Here is a 13610-nt window from a genome sequence, read left to right as displayed (position 1 = left end):
TCATTTCTAGTTATGTTCTGTTCTATCTAATCTAAGCTGTCTTTAAATAGAGTACTTGAAAGGACTGTTCACGTGTACACATTGCAAAGCTTAACACTGGAGAGCTTCACCAAGTATTTTTCTAAATGAACCATTCCATCCATTGTTTCAAATACAAGGAAATTTATATCTTTCTTTGGTAAAAATACACTTTAAAATTCTGTATAATTGATATAATGATGTCTTAATACTGAAGTGACGGGCAGAAATGTCTACTTTGCACAATTTTTGTCTCAGATGAGTGAACAAGCAATAAAGGCCACTTTACAGTTTAAAAATTACAAACATTCAATTTTTTTTTTCCTATTTAACAATTAACTTTCTTCTGTCAAGGCACAGAGACGTCAGCAGGTTGTTCTTGTGTGGGTCTGGAAGGTGAATTATTTAACCTCCTCTATTTTATCATAAACTTGCCTCTGCTATCCTGAGCCTGGGTCATGGAGTCAGAAGTAGACAGAGGCTTTTCAAATTCTAGCAGGTCAGCAGCTGTCTAATTTGTTACGTGGACAGATTAATCCATGCAAATCCCCTTGCTGAACCTATCTTCTAAGCAGACAACATCATATTACCTTCCCTAGATACAGCATCTATTTTCAATATTGTGCAGAAATTCTATAGGATGCAACTAAAGAGTGCTTGAAAACATGCATTGCTATGTATGAGTTATAAAATTGGTACCATCATTTGTTTTCAAATTAAAAAAAGAATTTAAAACCCTATATCTGTTGGTTTTATAATTATCTGAAATCATTATTTTGTACAGTTCTGCTCTGAAATTTTTAGTCTAAGTTAACCTTTTAGAAGAGAATCTTGGATTTTGTGTACTGTGTGGTGGAAGATATCAGGTAAAATGCTGGTTGATATTACAACAGCACAACAGCATGATGAAGCAGAGAGAGACAGCAAAACATTAGACAAAGCAGCACAGCAAACTTCCATCTCATGGAGTTATGGGGTGTGGCATGGGACCAACTGCTTGCAGCAGCTGATCGTGGGTGCCTATTGCATATCACTAGCAGTTGTTCAGGAGGTGTTTACAGATGCCTATTACAAATGAGACTGATTGCAGCTGTGCATTAAGTCACGAGGGTCACTTGCTTGATTTCAAGATAAACTGTGATAGATGGTACAGCAGATGTATAGATTGGGTGATGCCATGCATAGAAGTGGCGAGTGCAGATGATACTAAACATCATGGTATTCAGGTACCAATAGCCGAATTTCCAATCTAGAGAAATCTGGTTCCATACTAACACTGAACATGATTCTTACATAACAAGTTGGAAATGAACAGAAGTAATCTCACTGTGTTTATCTCCTGGCCTCTGGGAAGCTTATGAGGATGACGGCACTAGTCTATACCTTTTCCTAATCTTCTCTTTCTGTGTTGCAAGATGAAAATATTCCTGTATTCTTTACTGGATATTTTTTTCTCAGGAAGTAACCCCAGCCTTTTGGGCTCCTTTTTTGACTCTGAAAAAGTAAACAAAGTGTCAGTTTTTCGTTTTGGATTTGTTTGATGATTTATAAGTTATTTAGAAACAAAGTAATAGTGTTTGGATTGGATCATTCCAAACTTAGAGTCCAAGCATTTGGGCAGCAAGCAGGCTTTACACTGAAGAAAATATTTTTTACTGTTATGTTTGGTTTAGGTTTGAATTAGCAAAAATGAATGACAAAACTGATTTTTAAAAAGTCATCAGAATCTTTGCCTTTGCTGGAGCTGATGACATTTGCAGAAGCTGGTGGCAAGCTTCTTTCCCTGGCGCCTGAAGCCAGTGGGTTTTAAACTGTTTTCAGAAGCAACTGTCCAGTGAGTTATCAGGGAGCAGAAGTTCTTGATCCTTGGTTATCAGACTGTGATATGTTATTTGAAAAAGAGGCTCTGTTACAGGAATGGTTTCCACTTATTTCATATGTTTGGAAGCCAGTATATTAAACATAAATATACAGGAAAAACAGAAGTACAAACTGTGAATAGACACATAAGGATAAAATGAACAAATAATCTTGTCTTATTAAACATTATGTTAAACTTTCTTGTTTGTCACTGTAAAATAACAACAAATTAACTCAAGACCGGGTCTCAGGCTTAATTTAGATAGCATCCTGAGGCCAAATTTGGCAGAAAGATCCAGTGATAAAGTACAATCTTGCCAAATACACAGAGTGTATTTATATGAGAAAATACTGGAAAAACAAGAAGGTCTTGTTTTCCGGTCTCAAAACCTACCATTTCTAGATATCTTTTCAATGGTTTATGAAAAACTGAAACTTCCTTTAGGAAAGGAAATTATTTCACACAGTCAACATCACTATACTGACTGTGAAGTTACAGTCTAGAGTAAATGATACTATAATAACGAAAAGCCGCTCAAAAAGTTTCAGACATTTTTGATAGATTTAAGGGAAAGTACAGCCTTGGGGATCCAATTCAGTTGTTATTGTGCATTTGTAGTATTACTGGAAAATTAAAAGTTATACAAGACCTGACTATATTCTGTGCATTAACGACTCATAGGTCTGAAAAAAGTTCAAACTAATAGTTTTCACTGACAGGGCACAAACAGGATAAAGGTGTAGTCTTTTTGCAAAAACAGGTAGCTTTAAACCAGAATCTGGAAACTTAATACATCAGAATGTTTCCACAATGAAATACTAAAATTCCCATTTCAGCTGTTACGATTTGCAAACTGGATTTTATCACTTTTTTGGCTGTGACTCAAATTTTTTTCAAGATTTTTTGGAAGAAGATGAATTAGATAGATTTTCCATTTATCCCAGTAAGGCTTGATGTTTGAGTCACAGCCAAATTCTGTAATGTTTCTGAAACTTGGAGCTGAAATTAAATGGGCTCTTTATATAAGATGGAGAATAAATATCTAAGCAGAGACTTTTGATTCCATTTAAGTTTCCCTACTGTTCTGGTTTAGCAGAAAAGCTGCATGTGGAGAATAATAACAGATTTTCTCATTTCAAAGGAGACTCCTCTTTGCTGATTCTATTTTTGTGATGCCTGAAAGTGCAGTTCCATACCTATAACTTAACTTAATTGAAGAGAACTGCATATAGAGCTTTTAAAAGAAATTGCTGATAGTCTTTGCTTCCTAAATTTTAGTAGATTTTTGTTATTCAGTTTAACAAAAGACTAAGACCTGATGCCTAAAAAAATTGGTACTCCTTGCCAATACAGAAATTGACAGTTTTCATTAATGAACAATAATATAAACAAACTGTTAAATGTTGAATAAAATCTCCAAGATTCTTCAAATAAAACAACTAGCAGTTTATAGTTGCAGCTGCCACACAAAGCATGGAAAACACTCCAATACCTCAGGCCTAGTGCTGAAAGCTGAATGGCTGCATCCACTCATTTGAGCTGGGCATCCACAGAATCTCTTCCACAACCACCATATGCATACAGTATCTTCTGCTTTGAGTTTCTAGTCCTGGGAAAAACGTCAAATCAGGCATACAATTACCTACACAAAATTCAGGCATGCTCAATTCTGTAAATGTTTTAGAATATTTCAATCAGAGATTGTTTCATAATTCCAGGGAACAGGTAGCAGTGGTAGTCTTACATTTGTGTGCTGGATGATGTTTTCTTAAATTCTTACTTCAATTAGTGGAAAACTAGCATCAAATATTTTTTACTTAATTTAAAGAAAATACTGAATCCAGGCCTGCAGTTACCTTAGTACTCTAAGCCTAGGAATAATTGTTATCTTTTCTGTAAAATATATATTTACCAGCACAGGTGTTACAATCAGGCCTTCCAAATATACTATAGGAAATAATTTTCTCATTTTCTCAGTTCTGTTTAACAAACATTCTTAATGATTTTACAAAAGACTTTGTACAATATGGAAAGATTAATAGCTCAATTTAAAGACACCAAATTTTCTTATTCTTCACATTAGCAAGAGAAGACTTGAAGGGACATCCTGTATCACCAGTGCAGGGCCTTGCTACTGCAGCTAATTTTGCTTTATGATCCTATTCACCACCTGTTCTAATCCTGCCTAAACCTAAATGGTTCTTCTACATGCCAGCTTTCAGAATCTTTATCTCCTCATTCCAAGGGAAACTTAGCCTTTAGCCAAATCTTTACATCCTATGTTTATCTTGTTCTGGAAAAAAGCTGGGAAAAAAGTTGATACCTCTTATGACCTCTTATCTATGCTTGCTGACATTGATCCTTCTTTCTTTTTTTTGCTTAAAGGAATAGCTATAGCTTATACAACATTGTATTATGAAAGCCTATGGCATTAGTCACATCCTCTTCACCATTTTCTTACTTTTACATTTTTATATCAGTCTTTTCACTGTCTTTGAATAGCAGCTACCAGGTCAGGTGTTGCTAAAAGTCTATATCCTGCTATATCAATTATAGCATTACTCAGAAAAAGCTGTGAAGATAACTATTTTGCAAGCTGAGATCTACTCAGATACTGTCATAGAAAATCTGAGGATCTGTGAACATTAAATTGTTGCATCACTACATAGCTCTGCTCATGTTATATGACGTATACTGTTTTTAAAGTTTCATATTTTGTTGCAATCATACAAGATTCATTCTAATGGAGGAAATGATTATATAACACTCATGATGTTTCTTTGATTTATAAGGACACGGATACTAATATAAAGACATTCTAACAAATAATAAATCAAAAGACTGAGGCAAAAGAAATAATTTTTAAATAGCTTCATTATGTATATTTAAGCAGTGAAAATGAAACTCATCACAATATATGGGGATTTTGTCCTTAACTTGTATTAACATTAATCCTCATCTACCATTGTAGGAATAAGGTGGCCTTTCTCCCTCACTTTTGCATAAGGTTTCATTTTACTAACAATTCATTTACAGAAATACAAATGACAGTTAGCTTTAGAATAACTGTTAAATAAACCAGAATTTTTTTTAAAAAAGGATTTTCACACTATCACCCCTGTTCCTAATTTCATTTCTTGAGTCTAGTAAATATGTGCTAGAAATGTTCTCCAGTGCAAACATTTTACATTAATCATTAGCCCTGAAATGCATTCCTTGAATAAGTTGGAATTATTTTGGCATCATTTAAAAATTCAGTTCTGCTTCAATGTCTTCATTCTCTTCTGAATACTGGGTACTTCATGCACTCTGGGTGTGCATTTTTAATTACAATAGCCAAAGCAATCACTCAACATGAAAGTGCTGTGCACTCAGATTTTTTATACATCATGCCCATACTGCAAAGACACCCCAAATCATATCCAAAAGTTGAAATCAGTTTATAATACATTAAAATTAAATAGTAAAATCACACAATTTATGAACAGACTTGTAAGAATCTGTTTTCTACATAGCCTTTTTCCTTTTCTGAAGAGAAAACAAAGTATGTTGACAAATAAGGTCATTAACAGCTGATAAAACAAAAAAGCATTATGAGACTGTGTTGACTTTTAAAGAAAAGGCTTTTACTTTCTTAACAGCTTCATCCAGGGCTTTCAACATAGAGAAGCCAACAAAAATCAGCTCCTTCTAACTGCAGCCTTCTTTGCAGTTTGCAGAAGTCACAACTTGCAAGCCTCTACAAAACAGCAAACCCTAAGAGCAAATTTAATCCCATATCTTTCTTTCCCTGAAAAAAAAACCGAAAACAGCCAGCTACATCCTTGTCAGTCAGGGAGCCAGTGTGAACAGATATTAATCAAACACTTTATCACAATCATGAAGATATTGAAGGTGAATTTAAAAACTAATATACTGAATATAGGTAACTGAGAAAAAGAATATATTCAATATTTCTTCTTAAGCTGTTTTTAATGATGGAACAATAATCTTCAAAAGCATTTCTGGGAAATTTGAATTTATTCCCTTACTTTAAAAGCTAAACAATCCTTAAGTTGCTTGATCTTCCAGTCACTAGATTTCTGTTTCTGTTAATAGATTTCCAAACTGCAAAAGTATAGGAACATATGAAAGCTAATTTATTGGCATAACTGGATCAGTTAAAGAATATTTCCAGTCTGCTTTCCATCTTCAAACATTGTGTGCAACAATACATAGGATCTCTCACAATCTTGTTTTTAGTTAATCTATCTTCTGTAATAGATTTAAATTCAATGAGGGTTTAACTACTTAACTCCTAGGAGGGACTGAAGATGTAGAATACTGAAAATTCGATGTTTCTAATCAGTCTATTAGTTCCCTGGTTTACAATACATTTTTCTTTGTTTTGTGAACATTATGCAACTAGCCAGTGTACTGTTTCAGAAAACTGAATATATAACGTGTTATTTGCATTCCTTGATATAATGCATATTACATATAATACATAATACCTGTATCTAAACAATACTTTTCAAAGTATATGTTTATAATTTCAGATTTATGTTTTCAGTAAAGATTTCTATTGTTAACCCATTCAGTTACTCATTGAAACCAGTCATATTCTAAGTGCTAACATACAGAATGTAATAATAACAACATAGAATATATAGCACTAAAAATTCATCTGAACAAATGAATAATCTCAGAAAAAACTTGACTTTTCACTCAGCAAGAAATATCTTCTGCTATTAGAGCAAAAGCATCTTCAGATGAAAGATGCAGGAAGAAAAACAGAATCATTTGTCAACTGAGAATATGGCAAAGATCAATGAAGACAGAGGCTTAGTGCATAATGTTTGTTCGTGTAATTGTCATGTCCATTTTCATCTAATCCCTTGTACTACTGCTTGAAAGTGCAAACATTTTAAAAGCCCCTGAGCTAAATCTTAAAAAAGCGATTACATTGAACAAGTTGCAAAATGTGATTTTAGTGTAATGCGTTAGGAGTTGGGAATACACAACATGCATTAAGAATGGAAGTAGTACTTTTGATCTTCAATTAATAAATATTCTAGGACATGAAGTAGACAATATCTGACAAATGTTATTATACAAAATGTCACAGAATCACAGAATCTCAAGGGCTGGAAGGGACCTTGAAAGATCATCTAGTTCAATCCCCCTGCCAGAGCAGGACCACCTAGAGTAGGTCACACAGGAATTATTGTGTTTAATTATTTTTTTAAGCATAAACATTCTAGATATTAACTAGCTTTTACTTCTGATTTTACAGTTATTTGTGAGTGCAGACAGTAAAATCCAGCCATTGTTTCTGATAATAAATCTAAAAAACTTCAACACTAAAATTAACTAAACTTGTCCATTTCACAATGTTTCTGTCGTAAAACATGTAAATAGAACCTGTAGGTAGATTTTGTAGCACTTTATTGAATTCAAGAGATTTTGAATGTTTTGTAATAAAGACAAGGAAGTCAGAAGCTGAAAATCAAGTAGTCCTCCTAGACATTACTAACTAAATTCTTCTTTTAGCTAGGGGCTGAATGACAAAGACTGATAGCTCTATACTAATAAGCATCCTGTAAGCGAGCACATACTTTCTGTAAGGGAAAAACTGAACTGGGGTAGTAATAGAGCAGTTCTCATCCTCCAAATCTTTAGCAGTAGAAGTAGATGAGGTATTACTCAATCTAGAAGAAAAGAAAGCAAGCAACATTTGTCTGTCTCAGGCAGAACAACAACAGAGGCTATACCGCTTCAGAATTGAAGATTATGAAAGCAGGTAACGCACCTAGGAAGAGCATTTGGTTTATAGCAGTGTACATATTTATTTTTTTAACTCTGAATTTTTATTTTTAAGGGAATCTAAGACGTTTGATATTAGAGGTAGCAATTTTTAAGATCTAGTTTTAGCTAGTTCTTTGCCAAGTAAATACTAGTTCTACTGACTCCAATATGAGTATTGATAGAAAATTATGGGGTCAAACTGCAAAGGAATTAGGTGAAATTTAAATAACACTTTAACAAAACTATCCAGAGGACACATTGATACCTAGTAGTTTCAAAGTATAAGAAAAGCAAACAAAAACAAACAAAAAGCAACCACAAACAAACAAAAGAGAAAGATTAAAAATACTAATGAACACCTTAAAATCTGGTTTTATATATCTATGGACAAAGACAGAGCTCTTTGTCCAAAATACATCAACAATCTTTTCTGAATAGCTCAAATAATTTCCTAAAGCTTCTCGAGGTCAGAGGCAAGTTAGCTTTTACCTAAATCCCCAAACCATCTGGCCTGTCCTATTTAATGGAGGGAACAAGAACACTTACCATTTTCAAACTAGTCTAGGATTAGAGTTTTTATCCAGGAACTAAATAGGCCTCACTGCTCATCCTCAGCCTGCAAGGGCTCAAATATAGAGATGCTAATCACCAAAAAAGAACTTAGCCAACTAACTTGAGACAGGACTAAATAAGAAAATTTTCCACATCTTCATGTATGGAAGTGCATACTTATCCTTATATAGATAAATTGCAAGAATCACAGGATTAGAAAGAAAAAAAGCAAGAGGAACACTTTCTCCTAAGGCCTAATGATGAAGACATTCTTTTCTGAGGGAGGAATTTTGTGGTTCTGGAAAATTCACAAAGTTGTTTCTTACTGAGGAAGTAGTGAAGTACTGCAGTTGCTCACAGCCTTTCTACAAGTTCTCTGTCCAGAGTGAGAACAATAAGATCATCCTTTGTTTTACTCACTGCCAAAATCAGTCGTGCGAAGAGAACTTTCAGCTGTGGAATTGTCCAGGTACAGATCATCAGGTGGGATTCTGTGAGTCAGACAAATGGTTTATGATAATCACCAGTGTATCTACATTGCTTATTATAATGAATGCCCTACAGCTGTGCAGAGTAGGAAAGCATCTTCTTAGGGATATTTGGCATTAGTCAAATCTTGTTACCCTGACACAGATTTGACATGTCAATTAAAGTTAAGTACTCAGCGATCAATTTAAATCACAGTTAATTTCTCTTTAGCTGCTGTGGTAAATCTCTGGCAGATGAATGAGTTACAGTTAATGGTGGAGTATGGTGTCTGTGTAATTTTTTTTGACTCATTAGTTGAACTGCCATACAACATAGACATATGGAAAATCTTTGATGCACTTCAGACCTGTAATAATGCAAGATGTCATAAAATATAAAGTTCCCTTATTTACAATAATAAATCATACTACTGAAAAAATCACCAGTGCTTATTAGGGTTATAAACAACAGGATGAGCCATTCTGGTCCAGAATAAATTTAATTATAATTGAAAATATTCTTGTCCTTAAATTTAAAATGTTTTCTCTCTAGTATTTACTCTTCAAAATGTTTACAAATGGTAATGAAGTCACAATATAAGTCCTTTTTATGACTGGTTTAACGAAAACAAACTTTTTCTGTCTATTCTCACAGAACTGGCTGTTATGTCCAGTCCTATATAATATACTTCTGCATCGTCTTCTGTGTAATCTTTTTCTGACTACAGGTGAGACCTCACTATAAATAACTTTGATACTCATGGAATTCCAACTCTTAAACATGAGGAAATACAGGCGAATCCTTCAGATCACAGAAACTATATTTGTATTTCTTAAATGTCTGTGTGAATTTTCAGGGATTTCTTCTACTTTGGTTTTACAATGACATTGGTAACCTGTATTGAAAATGACTTGCCACTTTGAGAAGCTTAGTTAAATTTAAATGCTTGAGTTTCTATACTAGGGAAAGACATATTGAAATCATTAGCTCAATAGCTTTTCCTCAAGTCTGAAATTTTCAGATATGTAAAGGAAAACTAAAGGAACTCCATCAATTTACCCAAATTAATTACATTCCCTAAAGTTCAGCCACAGTGCTGAAGGCCAGTGAAAAAATTCAAAATGGAAAGGTATTATTACTACAAAGTGCTAATATGCCACAGGGCATCCTATTTAATTATACTAATCAAGGCAGAAACAAAGAACATGTCAAGTTGAATATTTTTCTGAGGCTGAGATATCAACTTTAAAAAATCTTACTTAAAACTATTACTGTGTTCTGTAACATAGTAGCTTTTCATGTTCAGTGGTAAGAAGGAGAAAGCAAACCTGACAGAGAACTATGATAATCTGCACTCATGAAGACCCCACATGGTACTACCTTTGTATTAGTGTAACAAAACGCAAGATCATCCTTCATTTGTTGTGACATTTTCTCTGACAGTTTTCTGAAATTAAAAAAAATAGTTCCCCCTAGCTGTGGTAAACCAGGAAAGCATCAAAGGGAAAAATCACCTTACAAATTACAAAATTTTTAAAAATAGTATTTTGTTTTTACTGCTGTTCCATAGTAGTAACAAGTTTACTAGTATATTAGATTGTGCAGTACTCATCTAGTTGAGAAATTGACCATTTTCTGTTTAGTTTTCCATTGTATCTTACACTTGTGGAGTTAGTCTTAAGTCTAACTTTTTTATTCCCCCAACAGTTTTACATCAAAATTACAATATTAAAGGTAAAATTGCTAAGGGCTTTTAATTAGCCTATTGCAATCCTCCTATTTAACAAATTATATAAAAATTAAGAAGTTAAGGTATACTGAAGATAAAAAGCATAACACAACCATAATATTCTGCAGAACAAAGGCCAAATATGATTTTCGTTTACTAAAAAACCAAAATGGAAAACTGAGTGACATGTGCTACACAACATTCCTTTTTAGGTTGGTGTACCAACTATGTTCTGCTGGAATATGAAACTATTAATACTATTTCACTAGCAATTGAACATCTGTTAACTCACCACTTGATAACTTTTGGGTTTCACAGGGTAGTGAGTGGATAGAGTGAGATGAATGATAACATGCACAAGTGTATGACCAAATAGTCTCATTCCCTATGGGGTGAGTAACAAAAAAAAAATAGCTGACTATAGTTTATACTTACTTTGAAGTGGTTCTCCAAGACATCAGTTACTTCATTGGTTACTTTTTTAGGCCAGAATTAGCTTGAATCTTATTCTTTCTCATACATATTCCTTTCCCTTGTAACATCTACTCAAATGGTTTAAATTATTCCCTGTTCCCTCCCTGACTCTAGTAGTTCTCCCTAGTTCTATAACTTTTACTCCAGGTCACTCTGATGAAATTCATTTCTCATTTCAGCCTTAATGTGAGCAGCTAGTTCCAGTACATCTGTAATAGCTTCTTAGGAACAGAGGATCATATGTAGCTTTAATTAAAACAAAGTGATATAGTTATCAGATTAAAAAAAAAGTTATTCACAAGAACACAAGCAGAAGCATTCCACATGCATGAAAGAAAATAGTGAGTGTTAGACAATATCTTGAGGATTTGTGCAAAAGTTTCCATAAAGCAATCTAGCTATATTCTGTACACTATGGGAATACAGGTTTATGAGTATTAGTAGAATGAAGAACAAATCAACAAATTCTGTAAGTGTTTTAGATTTCACTGTGTGCTGGAAATTGCTCATCAAAATGTTAATACCAGACTCTGTAATGGCCACAGCCTCATCAAGGACAGTGAATAGCAATTACCTGATCTCTCAAACTTTATTTTATTGAGCCCTGTGAAGCAGATCAAAAATATCCCGAACTTCTAAAAAAGTTCACCCTGTAGCTAAGAGTTTCACCAGAACAAGACGGTCTTAAAGGTCTTTTCCAACCACAATGATTCTTTGATTCTACGATTCCATGATAAGTGCTGACCCACAAAGTAATCTCATTCTGTAGGACCAGGGTACAGCAGCAGTTCAGAGGATGGCAGCTTTAAGGTTATAGAAGTGGCTGTGGAAGTCACCACAACTTAAATGATTTATCTCTCTGGAGCCTCAAGGAACCTCCCCAGCACAGAGTTATCTGAGTTAGGAGTCACACCTCCAGGCAAATAGCACATGCGAATAGGAATATTCTTGAAGGAAAACAAATCCATTCTGACAGCATAATTCTGGTCTCTGTGTTTGCGTCAAACCACTCTACTTGTTTAAAGCAGATAAGCCTCATTCTTATGTGTAATTATAAATTGAGACAACGAATACATGTCCTTCATGCAACAGCAATCACTTGCATCTCTTTCCTTTTGATAGATTAAGAATTTTCTCAGTAAATAATGACAGCCAACTTAAGTTAGACTTTTCAGGGCAGAGAACAATGAAAAATAGCTTCAATTGCTTCAATGATTTTTTTTTAAAGTTGGAAACAGTTTAAATCAATAAACTTTAGGCAAATTGACATGAAGAATATCCAAATATAAGCTAGAATGGAATCCTTCATCTGTCTTTCTCCATTTTTCATTTTAATTTCTATTTTTTCCATGCATTTTTTACCTCTTTTGCCTTATACATATGAGAAGTCTCTTACTCTGTAAGCAATCCCATTCACAAACTCATCATATTCTATAGAGATGTAAACTGTCATACTTCAGGTTATAGAAATAAAAAGGTAAAGCTTGGAGTTGGCTAAAGTCCCAAGAGCTGCAGTGCTTACCCACAGCACTCCAGATTTAGAGCTACTGTTTCCTTCAGGGCAAGGATTCCACATGTTGGGACAGGCAGTAGAGCCGTCACTGCTCTCATATCCTGCTACTTCATGTTCTTTTGAATTTATACAGGATTTTGGAAGGGGAACTGGTACTGCATGGCATTTGGAATATCATGCAAAGAAGTAAGAGTATTTCAGGAGGTATTGTGTCCTTTTGCTGGATGGAAGACACCAAAAGCTCATTTCTATGAATACTTAGGCACAAGCTTGTCTAAGAAGTTTATTTCTACATATGTAAAGTATAAATTTCTGACTCTGGTTTCATTGCACCATGGTGCAAAAAATGAAAAATATCTATAGCTGCTCTCAAGAGCTTTTTATGGTTCTTGAAGCTGTCACTAGCCATGATGAAAAAGGGAAGCTTCTTTCACTTCATTGCTGACAGGGAAGTTAACAAATTAATTAAATTTAAAAAAAAAAAAATGTTTAACAAATCCTGTGCTTTTTCCACTTAGCCTTAAATATTAAAAACCACAGTCTGATTTAATTCCATTCTCCAAGTGTATTTTTCCAGTTACTGGCTTTGTCTTGAAAATGTATAAGGTTACATGAATATAAAATCTTCTACTGAGACTTTCTTTATATGGTATGCAATCTTTTCTGATTATCAAGCAACAAATGCTTGGTAAGCATGTGGTAAGCATGTTTTTAGCATATTTGTCCACTCCTATTCAAGCTGAGTAACTAAATTAACAAAAAAAACCCCAAGATTCTGAATATTAAAATAATATTTCACATATTGCATATTGAGGTTCCTGTTGTCTAAGTCTGTTGGCATGTTTCTCACAACTATATGCATGTTCCAAATTTCATATGACCAAATATTGATATAGCAGTGGAATTTTAACAGTACCTGCAATTTCTACACCATTGGGAATTAACTAGTTATTCTAACCACCAATAGCTATTGCACAGTTATTGGCCAAATTGTATTGCATCGTCTTAAAAATTTAATTTCTTGTTTGTCTGAAAAATTCTCTTATAAAAATTAATTTTAATTTTCCTTTATAACAATAAACAAGTAATATTTACTTCCATTACATTCACAAGTGTAACATAAGCTCTGCAAATAACCTCCTATTTCCCCTCTGCTGCTAACATTTCCTTTGTTTCTGTTTTATGTATTTCTTCATTAATGCAGTAGT

The 13610-nt window shown here is 33.9% G+C and overlaps 1 protein-coding gene across 1 annotated transcript in view; it reads left to right on the top strand.

Annotated features, from left to right (window-relative positions):
• Positions 1 to 13610, top strand: part of GLRA3 (glycine receptor alpha 3) — an 82268-nt gene that overhangs the window by 28475 nt on the left and 40183 nt on the right. The gene's annotated exons all lie outside the window — the stretch shown is intronic.

This window comes from Colius striatus, chromosome 3 (assembly GCF_028858725.1).
Source record: "Colius striatus isolate bColStr4 chromosome 3, bColStr4.1.hap1, whole genome shotgun sequence".
Classification (NCBI taxonomy): domain Eukaryota; kingdom Metazoa; phylum Chordata; class Aves; order Coliiformes; family Coliidae; genus Colius; species Colius striatus.
This window is presented reverse-complemented; position numbering and strand designations above follow the sequence as displayed.